We start from the raw sequence: 9,575 nt of genomic DNA, 5'->3' as shown, positions 1-9,575 counted from the left end.
CATTCGCCAATGGGCAGGAGCCAAACTTCAGCTGGAAGCAGCTGCTGCTGGAATCTGATGAAATGGTCCTTGGCAATCAGGCAAGTCAACAGGAATTATTTTGGGCTTCTGGGAAGGAAACTCGGGGCAGGGTACACCTCGATTGTCTTTATTAGACTCTAATGAACATTCCTGCTTCTCATCTCACCACAGAGAAAATATAAACGGTTGGCTTTATTGAGCTTCAACTGCTTCTTCTGGCCTCTTCCTGCACTGCTCACCTGCCAAAAAATGTCAAAATAATTTCCATGTTCTGGCCTCTGGTTGTACTCTTTTTTTGGGTCCTAAAGATATCATCTCAGCCCAATCTGTATATATCAGAAGGACCCTGTTTGGAGAAATGCAATTGAACTTAGTTGTGTAGGCATGGTCATGAAACCTCTAAGTTTGTGGTAAATGCCTTTGAGTGCAGACCGTGACAACAGTTACAAGCCTATCACTTGATATTACATGGTTCTGAATTTTACCAAGAATCAGCTAAGTGTAAATCTTTGGAGTTTATGGAGCATTTGCCGAGTAGGTTTTCGAATGCAATTTTATGCTGTTGACCTCATTATGTATGTACCATGTCTCTGTGGTGCTGCATCCATGCAGAGATATTTGCCATTGCCGGCACTTCCCAAGATTCCTGTTGGCAGCATCATATTTAAACACCAGTATGTATGGTACCAACCAGAGGGCAGGCTATACTAGGCCTGTTTTTAACCTATAAGATTGGATTAATTACTGACCTCATATTGGAAGTGCCCTTGGGTAGCAGCCATCATTGCATGATTGAATTCTATAAACAGTTTAAGGAGATGTGCGTGGGACCAGGACTACTATTCTGAATTATTCAAGAGGCAATTAGGAGGGCATGAAGGCAGGGTTAGTGAAAGTGAACTGGCAATTTTGGTTAAAAGATAGGTTAATAGAGATACAGTTACAAACTAGGTAGATATTCCACAGAAGATAGAATAGTTACATTCCATCTAAGGTACATGCCATCTGTAGTTGACTAAGAAAAGTCACAGATTGTATCAAATGCAAGAGAAGACTTAGAATTGTGCAAAATAGAATGGTAGGTCAGAAGATTGGACAGTGCTTAAACATGCAGAGTTACTAGAAGATTAATAAGAAGAGAAAAAGAGAGTATTAAAAAAGTGGCTAAAAACATAAAAACAGACAGTAAAAGATTCTTCAGGGATATTCTTTTAAAAAAAACAATTTATTAACCAAGTGTTGATCCAAAGGAAATGAATCTGGAGAATTAGTAATGGAGGAAAAAGAGATAGCATTTAATCTGAACAGATATTTAGTGGCATTTTCCACGAGAGAAAGTTCAGGTCGCATTCAGGAAATAGCTGTAAATCACAAATTGAAAAGGAGGGATGAACTCAAGAAAATTTCAATTACCAGGGAAGTAGTACTCAATAAATCATTGGAACTGCAAACTGACAAATCCCATGATCGTGATGGATTTAATACTAGGTTCTTAAAAGAAGTAACTAGTGAGATGGGTGGTATATTGGTTTAATTTTCCAAAGCTTATTAGATTTAGGGAAAGTTCATTCAGACTGGAAATAGCTAATGCAAATCCTTTATTCAAAATTGAGGGATGCAGAAAGCAGGAAATCACAGGCCAGTTGGCTTACCATCTGTCTTATGGAAAATGTTAGACCCGGTTATTAAAGTCATTAAGACAGGAACGTTAGAAAAGTTCAAGGTAATCAGACAGAACCAACATGGTTTTGTCAAAGGAAAATCATATTTAACTAACTATTGCAGTTCTTTGAAGAAGTAACTTATACTGTAGATAAAGGGAGTTGTTTGTATTTAATTTCAGGAAGACATTTGATAAAGTTCCAAAACAAAGATTATTATAGAAAATAATAGCCTTAAAGTATCAGGGGCAAATTGTTATGGATAGCAGATTGGCTGGTTAATAGGAAGCAGAGGGTTGCAATAAATGGGTTGTTTTCAGGCTGGTAGGATGTCATGGGGGTGAGCTACTGTGATTGGTTCTGGGACTTCAAATCTTTACAATATGAAGGTGTGGTGGGTAAATTTGCTAATGACACAATGATAGGTAGAAAAGTGAGCTGTGAAGAGGGCACAAGGAGCCTACAAATGGATATAGGCAGGTTAAGTGAGTGGTAAAGATCTGGCAAATGGAATACAATGTGGGAAAATGGGAAATTGCTCATTTTAGAGTCATAGAGACGTACAGCACGAAAACAGACCCTTCGGTCCAACACATCCATGCCAACCAGATATCCCAACCTAATCTAGTCCCATTTGCCAGCACTTGGCCCATATCCCTTTAAACCCTTCCTATTCCCATAAAGCCAAAGTACAAAGAGTTCTGGGAGTGCTAGTCCAGGATTCTCTAAAGATTGACTTGCAGTTGAGTCTGTGGTTAAGAAAGCAAATGTGATGTTGTCATTTATCTCAAGAGGGCTGGAATATAAAAGCAGCAATGTGCTTTTTAGACTTTATAAAGTTCTAATTAGGCCCCATTTAGAATACTGTCTCCAATTTTGGGCCCACACCTCAGGAAGGACATACTGGCAGTGGAGAGTGTTCAGCAGAGATTCATACAGATGATCCCTGGAATGGTAGGCCTAACATATTATGAGCAGCTGAAGATCCTGGGATTGTATTCTTTAGAGTTTAGAAGATTGAGGGGAGATCTAATAGAAACTTACAAGATAATGCCTGGCTTAGAAAGGGTGGACGCTGGAAATTTGCTTCCGTTAGGCAGGGAGACTACACCCGTGGGCACAGCCTTAGAATTAGAGGAGGTCAATTTTGAATGGATACGAGGGGACATTTCTTCAGCCAGAGAGTGCTGGGTCCGTGGAATTCACTGTCACGGAGCACAGTGGAGGCTGGGACGTTAAGTGTCTTCAAGGCAGAGATTGATAAATTCTTGATCTCACAAGGAATTAAGGGCTATGGGAAGAGTGTGGGTAAGTAGAGTTGAAATGCCCATCAGCCATGATTAAATGGTGGAGAGGACTCAATGGGCCGAATGGCCTTACTTCCACTTGTATGTATTATGGTCTTATTCATGTACCCATCCAGATGCCTTTCAAATGTTGCAATTGTAACAATCTCCACAACTTCCTCTGGAAGCTCATACCATATACGCACCACCGTCTGCGTGAAAAGGTTGCCCCTTAGGTCTCTTTTATATCTTTCCTCTCTCACCCTCAACTTATGCCCTCTTGTTCTGGACTCCCACACCACAGGGAAGAGACTGTCTATTTATCCTATCATGATTTTATAAATCTCGACACGGTCACCCCTCAGCCTTCGATGCTCCAGGGAAAACAGCCCCAGACAATTCAACCTCTGTCTATAGCTCAAATCCTCCAACCCTGGCAACATCCTTGGAAATCTTTTCTAACCCTTTCAAGTTTCACATCTTTCTGATAGGAAGGAGACCAGAATTGCACGCAATATTCCAAAAGTGGCCTCACCAACGTCCTGTACAGCCGCAATATGACCTCCCAACTCCTGTACTCAATACTCTGACCAATAAAGGAAAGCATACCAAGCGCCTTCTTCACCATCCTATCTACCTGTGACTCTACTTTCAAGGAGCTATGAACCTGCACTCCAAGGTCTCTTTGTTCATCAACACTCCCCAGGACATTACCATTAAATGTATAAGTCCTGCTCTGATTTGCTTTCCCAAAATGCAACACTTCATATTTATCTAATTAAACTCCATCTGCCATTCCTCAGCCCATTGGCCCATCTGGTCAAGATCCCATTGTAATCTGAGGTAACCTTCTTTACCTTCTACTACACTTTCAAGTTTGGTGTCATCTGCAAACTTACTAACTATACCTCCTATGTTCATATCCAAATTATTTATACAAATGACAAAAGGTAGTGGACCCAGCACCAATCCTTGTGGCAAACCACAGGCTTCCAGTCTGAAAAGCAACCCTCCACCATCACCCTCTGTCTTCTATCTTTGAGCCAGTTCTGTATCCAAATGGCTAGTTCTCCCTTTGTTCCATGAGATCTAACCTTGCTAACCGTTCTCCCATGGGGAACCTTATCGAACACCTGACTGAAGTCCATATAGATCACATCTACCACTCTGCCCTCATCAATCCTCTTTGTTACTTCTTCAAAAAACTCACTCAAGTTCGTGAGACTTCATTTCCCATGCACAAAGCCATGTTGACTATCCGTAATCAGTCCTTGCCTTTCCAAATACTTGTAAATCCTGTCCCTCAGGATTCCCTCCAACAACTTGCCCACCATCAACATCAGGCTCACCAGTTTATAGTTCCCTGGCTTGTCCTTAGCACCCTTCTTAAACAGTGGCACCACGTTTGCCAATCTCCAGTCTTCTGGCACTTTACCTGTGACTATCGATGATACAAGGAGCCCAGCAATCACTTCCCTAGCTTCCCACAGAGTTCTAGGTTACACCTGATCAGGTCTTGGGGATTTATCCTCCTTTATGCATTTCAAGACATGCAGCAGTACCTCCTCTGTAATATGGACATTTTTCAATGTGTCACCATCTATTTCCCTACATTCTATATCTTCCATGTCCTTCTCCACAGTAAACACTGATGCAAAATACTCGTTTAATATCTCCCCTATCTCCTGCAGCTCCACACAAAGGCTGCCTTGCTGATCTTTGAGGGGCCCTATTCTCTCCCTAGTTACCCTTTTGTCCTTAATGTATTTGTAAAAACCCTTTCGCTTCTCTTTAACCCTATTTGCCAAAGCTATCTCATGTCCCCTTTTTGCTCTCCTTATCTCTCTCTTAAGTATACTCCTACTGCCTTTATGCTGTTCTAATGACTCACTCAATCTCTCCTGTCTATACCTGACATATGCTTCCTTCTTTTTCTTAACTAAACTCTCAATTTCTTTAGTCATCCAGCACTCCTTATACCTACCAGCCTTTCCTTTCACCCTCACAGGAATCTGGACTCTCTTTATCTAATTTCTGAAGGCTTCCCATTTTCCAGCCATTCCTTTACCTGCCAACATCTGCCCCCAATCAGCTTTTGAAAGTTCTTGCCTAATACCATCAAAATTAGCCTTACTCCAATTTAGAACTTCAACTGTTAGATACAAGCAAATTATTTAAATGGTGAGAATTTGCAGAGCTCTGGGACGTGATTGTCCTGAAGCTTAGTAGACAGTTAGCATGCAGGTACAGCAAGTAATCAGGAAAGCTAATAGAATATTATGTTTTATTGCAAGGGGGAATTGAATACAAAAATAAGGAGGTTATGCTTCAGTTATACATGGCATTGGGTGAGACTGCATCTGAAGTACAGTACTGGTCAACATACTTACAAAATGATATTAAAGCATTGGAAATAGTTTAGAGAAGTTTTATTAGGCTAATACCTCGAATAAGTGGAATGAGTTTAGAAGAGATAGTGGTGGCTGAATTGAAGCATAGGATTCTGAGGCGACTTGAATAGCTAGATGTTAAAAGACAGTTTATTCTTGTGGGAGAAGTTTTTAAAAATAAGCAGTTACTCATTTCAGATAGAAATGAGAAAATATTTTACTGAGGGTTCTGAGTCTTTGGAATTCCTTTCCTCAAAAGTCAGTGGATGCAGAATCTTTAAATATTTTTCAGGCAGAGATAGACAGATTCTTGATAGCAAGGGGTTAAAAGAATACTGGGGGTACATAGCAATGTCGAGTTAAGGCTAAAATCAGATCAGCCATGATCTTATTGAATGCTAGTGCAGGTTTGAAGGGCCGAGTGGCCTACTCTTGTTTATCTGACCATCTACTCATTCTAATGAGCCCACATCAGCACCAAGAGAAACAAAGGAACTTCTCAGTAATGTAATCATTCAGCAGTTGCAACACACAGGAATAACATTTGAATAGTGTCCTCCAAATATTGGCAAATGGAAGCCTCCAACAAAGAGGCCAGTGTATGCCACCTCATAGACATTACATATCACTGCCCTGATTCAAATGTCTGTTTTCAAGCCTTTTGGCACAAATACAGTAGCAGGTTGTACTTGTGGCAGCAATAATGAGGTCCTCTCCACACATACATAACAGTCCACAACACTGAAGAAAGGCAGTGTTGCATATCGGATAATGCTGTGGACATTTACAATTCCAAAGGGTAATGTGAGCAGCCCTGCTCCTTGTGCAGCTGTGGAAAGTTCTACTTTGGCAACTAAGTTGAATCTTTTCAGACCACATGACATTGCTCATGCTTCAGTTATTAGCAGTGTTGATTTGTTTGAGGTGGAGGTGAGAATGCTATATGTTGCTGTCTAGTGTATCTCCAATGCATTAACTGCCTTGACTGGGGTCAAAGAGGGAGAGGAGATGGCCCTTATGTCTCCATGTAGGTCAATCTGGGGCTTTGTACCCGTGCCTCCCAGACAGAGGACAGGGCTTTGACCTTCAGAACCTCTGGGGCAAACAGCTGCAGCATCGTGATGATGAGGATGTTCTTCAGATGGCACCTTTAGCATCTAACAGCATCGACCAAAGCAAAGCAGGAAGAACTTTCTTATAAACCTTATTCAATGGAGTAGAGTTATGTGAAGCTATCTTTCATTGATTGTAAATGTTTCAATGCTGCGACATTAATGACCACCAGTTAGATTATGGAATGTCTGAAAGTACACTTTGTTCTTATGACGTTCCAATCAGTGTGATGAGTGACAATGACCTTCAATTCACAAGTGAAGAATTCAGCCGCGTCGTGAAGAAATTCAACACTACATATCATGTCCAGACTATCCCCTGTCAAATGGAAAGTCTGAGCTGGCAGTGAAAATCGCTAAGTGGATCGTGAAGAAATTATGCAAGTCAAGCACAGACTTGTAAAAGGCAATCCTCGAATGGAAAAATACACCTACTGAAGGCATGGAAAGTAGTCCAATCCAAAAATTAATGTCATGTCACAGCCAAGTTACTCTTCCAATAGCAAAAAAAACTCCTTCAGTCGTAAGTAGTTACAGGCATGAGTAACAAAAACGATAGAAATCAAATTTACTTCTGTAGAATTGACACATCATTGTCAGAGCTAAGCATTCAGGCTGCAAACATTCAATGCTCTTAAGAAAAGTCACTTTGCATTACAATTTAGGACCTATGTTGAGCAATTGTCACCTTGGTCATATGCAATGCATGTGAATGAACGGATATCATCACTGCTGCAGATATTTGTACAATTAGAGAAACTGTACTTTAAACAGCTGTTCCGGAAGTTGTGAACTCACTAACTGCACAAAGTACAGAACAACCATCAGTCCTAGAGGTCCATTGTTCCCCAGCAGTGGAAGTGGATCAGCAACAAGAATGACACCACGCAGAAAAGGAATGTCAGCTGAGGAACAAGCGGATGCCTGAAGAACAGCCATTGACAACATGCATGTGTACCGTGAGGAGACAGCACTATTTAAAGACGATGTGTGTAATTCATGTGCAGAGAGTGATGAAGCTGGAACTGCCGAGCATTAACACAATTTACTTAATGAGTGATAATAGTTTGTTGTGACCATGTAAATTCAGTAATCTGTGAAACTTGTAACTGCAAATAATATTGCTTACTTGTTTTTCAAGGAGGGATGTTTGGAGAAATGCAATTTTCCTTAGTGTACTAGCTGATTTGCTGCAGTCATCTGACCTCTCCTTTTGTTGTAAGTAGCTTTGCATGTACTCCATGTTAGCCATTACAAATGCATCACTTAAACAGACCCTGACAGTGCATCAAAAGCAGAATATGCTGGAGACCTCAGCAGGTTTGGCAGCATCTGTGGACAAAACTGTGGAGTTAGCATTTCTAATCCAGCGACTCTTCATCACAGAGTCATAGAGATGTACAGCATGGAAACAGACCCTACGGTCCAACTCATCCTTGCCGACCAGATATCCTAAATTAATCAAGTCCCACTCATCCTTGCCGACCAGATATCCTAAATTAATCAAGTCCCAATTGCCAGCACTTGGCCCATATTCCTCTAAACCCTTCCTATTCATTTACTCATCCAGATGCCTTTTAAATGTTGTAATTGTTCCAGCCCCCACCACTTCCACTGGCAGCTCATTCCATACATGTGCCATCCTTTGCATGGAAAAAGTTGCCCATTAAGGTCCCTTCTAAATCTTTTGTCTCTCCCTTCTAAACCTATATCCCCCAATCCAGGGAAAATACCTTGTCTATTTACCATATCAACACCACTTATGATTTTATAAACGTTTATAAAATCACCCCTCAGCCCCTGATGCTCCAGGGAAAACAATGTTCTGTACTGCTGCAACATGACCTCCCAACTCCTAATCTTAGTGCTCTGACCAATAAAGGAAAGCATACTAAACATCTTCACTATCCTATCTACCTGAGACTCCAGTGAGACCTATACTCCAAAGTTTCTTTGTTTAGCAACACTCCCCCGGACCTTACCATGAAGTGTATAAGTCCTGCCCTGATTTGCCTTTCCAAGATGCAGCACCTCACATTTATCTAAATTAAACTCCATCTGCCACTCCTTGGCCCATTGGCCCATCTGATCGAGATCCCATTATACTCTGAAATAACCTTCTTTGCTGTGCACTACATCTCGAAGTTTGGTGTCATCTGCAAACTTACTAACTATATCTCCTTTGTTCATATCCAAATTATTTATATGAAAAGTAGTGGACCCAGCACGGATTGCTGGAGCACACCTCTGATTACAGGCCTCCATTCTGAAAAGCAACCTTCCACCACCACCCTCTGTCTTCTACCTTTCAGCCAGTTTGTATCCAAATAGCTGGTGCTCCGTATATTCCATGTGATCTAACCTTGCCAACCAGTCTACCATGAGGAACCGTGTTGAATTCCTTTTTGTAGTCCAAATAGATCATGCCCACTGCTCTGCCCTCATCAATCCTCTTCATTACTTCTTCAAAAAACTCAAATTTGTGGAAAACATTTCCCATGCACAAAGCCACGTTGACTGTCCCCAATCAGTCCTTGCCTATCCAAATACATGTAAATCCTGCCCGTTAGGATTCTCTCCAACAATATGCCCAGGCTCACTGGTCCAAAGTTTCCTGGTTTTTCCTTAACACCTTTCTTAAAAAGCACCACCATGTTATCCAACCTCCAGTCTTCTGACACCTCACTGGTGACTATCGATGATACAATATCTCAACAAGAGGCCCAGCAATCACTTCTCTATCTTCCCACAGAGTTCTAATCAGGTTCTGGGGATTTAGCTACCTTAATGCATGTCCTTCTCCATAGTAAACTCTGATGCAAAGTACACTATAGATCTTGAGCCCCGCCCCTCCAACCGCCACCAGGACAGAACCCCACTGGTCCTCACCTACCACCCCACAAACCTCCATGTACAACGTATCATCCGCCGTCATTTCCGCCACCTCCAAACGGACCCCAGCACCAGGGATATATTTCCCTCCCCTCCCCTATCAGCGTTCCGAAAAGACCCTCCGTGACTCCCTCGCAGGTCCACACCCCCCACCAACCCAACCTCCACGACCGGCACCTTCCCCTGCAACCGCAAGAAATGCAAAACTTGCGC

This window comes from Chiloscyllium plagiosum, chromosome 27 (assembly GCF_004010195.1).
Source record: "Chiloscyllium plagiosum isolate BGI_BamShark_2017 chromosome 27, ASM401019v2, whole genome shotgun sequence".
In the NCBI taxonomy this organism is placed as follows: Eukaryota; Metazoa; Chordata; class Chondrichthyes; order Orectolobiformes; family Hemiscylliidae; genus Chiloscyllium; species Chiloscyllium plagiosum.
This window is presented reverse-complemented; position numbering follows the sequence as displayed.